The 2,313-nt window shown below is 42.9% G+C and overlaps 1 pseudogene; it reads right to left on the bottom strand.

Annotated features, from left to right (window-relative positions):
- Nucleotides 1–1,770: 1,770 nt before the first annotated feature.
- On the bottom strand, nucleotides 1,771–2,036 carry LOC120364345 (barrier-to-autointegration factor pseudogene; annotated as a pseudogene).
- Nucleotides 2,037–2,313: the final 277 nt, after the last annotated feature.

Below are 2,313 nucleotides of genomic sequence, written 5' to 3'. Positions count from 1 at the left end.
GCGGTGAGCCGAGATCGCGCCATTGCACTCCAGCCTGGGTAACAAGAGTGAAACTCTGCCTCAAAAAAAAAAAAAAAAGAAAGAAAAAGAAAGGATGTGCATACATTTATTTTCTTTCAAAATATACTGTTGAAGAACAATACTCTTCTTTTTCTTTTCTTTCTTTCTTTTTTTTTTTTTTTCTTTTTTGAGACAGTCTCAGTCTGTCACCCAGGCTGGAGTGCAGTGGCGCCATCTCGGCTCACCGCAACCTCCGCCTCCCGGGCTCTAGCGATTCTCCTGCCTCAGCCTCCCGAGTAGCTGGGACTACAGGCGCGTGCCACCATGCCCAGCTAATTTTTGTATTTTCCGTAGAGACGGGATTTCATCATATTGGATGGAATGGTCTTGATCCCCTGACCTTGTGATCTACCCACCTCGGCCTCCCAAAGTGCTGGGATTACAGGCTTGATCCCCTATGTCAACTGTTTTGGATTCTCACTCTTGCATCCCTCCGCCTTCCTCTTTCCCTTGCCAGTCCCCTGGGGGTAGACACCAGCTTTCCTGAATGGATTCCTGGCCCCGTCCGTTACCCCCACCCTCACTTTCAGTCCATTTGATACCATTTGGCTCCTTTTTTGGCAGAATAGTCACTATCCTAGTAAAGATTTAGTTGGCAGATTTTTTAGTAAAGATTTTTTTTTTTTTTTTAGTAAAGATTTTTTTGGCAGAATAGTCACTATCCTAGTAAAGGCGTGAGCTACCACGCCCGGCCCAATATGCTTTTTCATTTAGTATATCATGAATATCTTTCCGTGTCACTATACACATGTAGTAGCTAAAAGCATGTGGAATGGAGACAGACTACTTAAGCTGAGATTTCATTCAAAACAATTTATCCAATGGTCTTAAGTAAATTACAGTTTCTCCATTTTTTAAATGAGGGAATATTAGTAATACCAGTCTCATAAGATTGTTGTTAGGGTTTAATGAGTTAATATATGATTGATGCCTAGAACTCAGTACTACAGTGTACCGAGGTAATATTGTTAGAGACAAAACTTCTATTTGATGGTTTTTAAATCCTATTGTACGTATCATAATTTGTTTATTTTGAGTCAGAGTCTGGCTCTGTCACCCAGGCTGCAGGGTAGAGGCATGATCTTGGTTCACTGCAACTTCTTCCTCCCTGGTTGCAAGCGAGAAATTCTCCTGCCTCAGCTTCCCAAGTAGCTGGGATTACAAATGCAAGCCACTAACCCTGGCTAATTTTTGTAATTTTAGTAGAGATGGTGTTTCACCATGTTGGCCAGACTGGTCTCAAACTCCTGACCTCAGGTGATCCGCCCACCTTGGCCTCCCAAAGTGTTGGGATTACAGGTGTGAGTCACGCACTGCACCCTGCCCTGTATCATAATTTTTTTTTTTTTTGAAAGCCACTGACTTTATTGATCTAAAAATCTTTACTAGGATAGTGACTATTCTGCCAAAAAAGGAGCCAAATGGTATCAAATGGACTGAAAGTGAGGGTGGGGGTAATGGACGGGGCCAGGAATCCATTCAGGAAAGCTGGTGTCTACCCCCAGGGGACTGGCAAGGGAAAGAGGAAGGCGGAGGGATGCAAGAGTGAGAATCCAAAACAGTTGACATAGGGGAGAAAACTCCCAAAAGACCCTGGAACACGTTGGAGGTGAGTAGGACAATAGCAATCTTTTCCTTTGCAGAGGATCAGGAGAGGAGTCCCTGAAAACTCCGGATGAGGGCTGGGGATTGAGGGCTTCCCAGAGGGCATCACAACAAGGAGTCGCACCATTCTCGAAGGCCTCCAAAGCAGTCGGGACTTCTTGGCATTGGCACTACGAGTGTCCTTCAAGCCATTCCCAGAAGAGGTCTTCATCTTTCTTTAGCACCAGAAACTGGCCAAGGACAACATAGACCTTGTCAAAATCCCTTTCCTACAGCATCCTGCCCACGACTTCAATCCCAGCCAGGCTCCCTACTGGCTTTTCCCCCATGGATTCTGCCATGAAGTCTTAGTGCTTTGGGAAGTTTGTCATCTTGATCAGGTTTAAGCTGCGTGAAGTTAGGTGTAAATTTTGTATTGCAGTATAAATTATCATATTAAAATATAGTGATTTGGGCATTGAAACTGGCCTCTTCTTGGCTATTTTATTCCATATATTTTAGAAACTACTGTTATCTCAATTTCTTTTTAATTTAGTGGAAATTTGTAAGAGACTTGCAAGTTTAAAAATATTAGTGAATAGAGTATTTATGAAAAGGTTAACATAGAATCCTTCAACTTCAAAAATCCTGTTTTGGGATTTAGCTCAA

This window comes from Saimiri boliviensis, chromosome 5 (genome assembly GCF_048565385.1).
Source record: "Saimiri boliviensis isolate mSaiBol1 chromosome 5, mSaiBol1.pri, whole genome shotgun sequence".
Taxonomy (NCBI): domain Eukaryota; kingdom Metazoa; phylum Chordata; class Mammalia; order Primates; family Cebidae; genus Saimiri; species Saimiri boliviensis.
The sequence above is the reverse complement of the archived record's forward strand: the minus strand, read 5'-3'. Positions and strand labels throughout refer to the sequence as shown.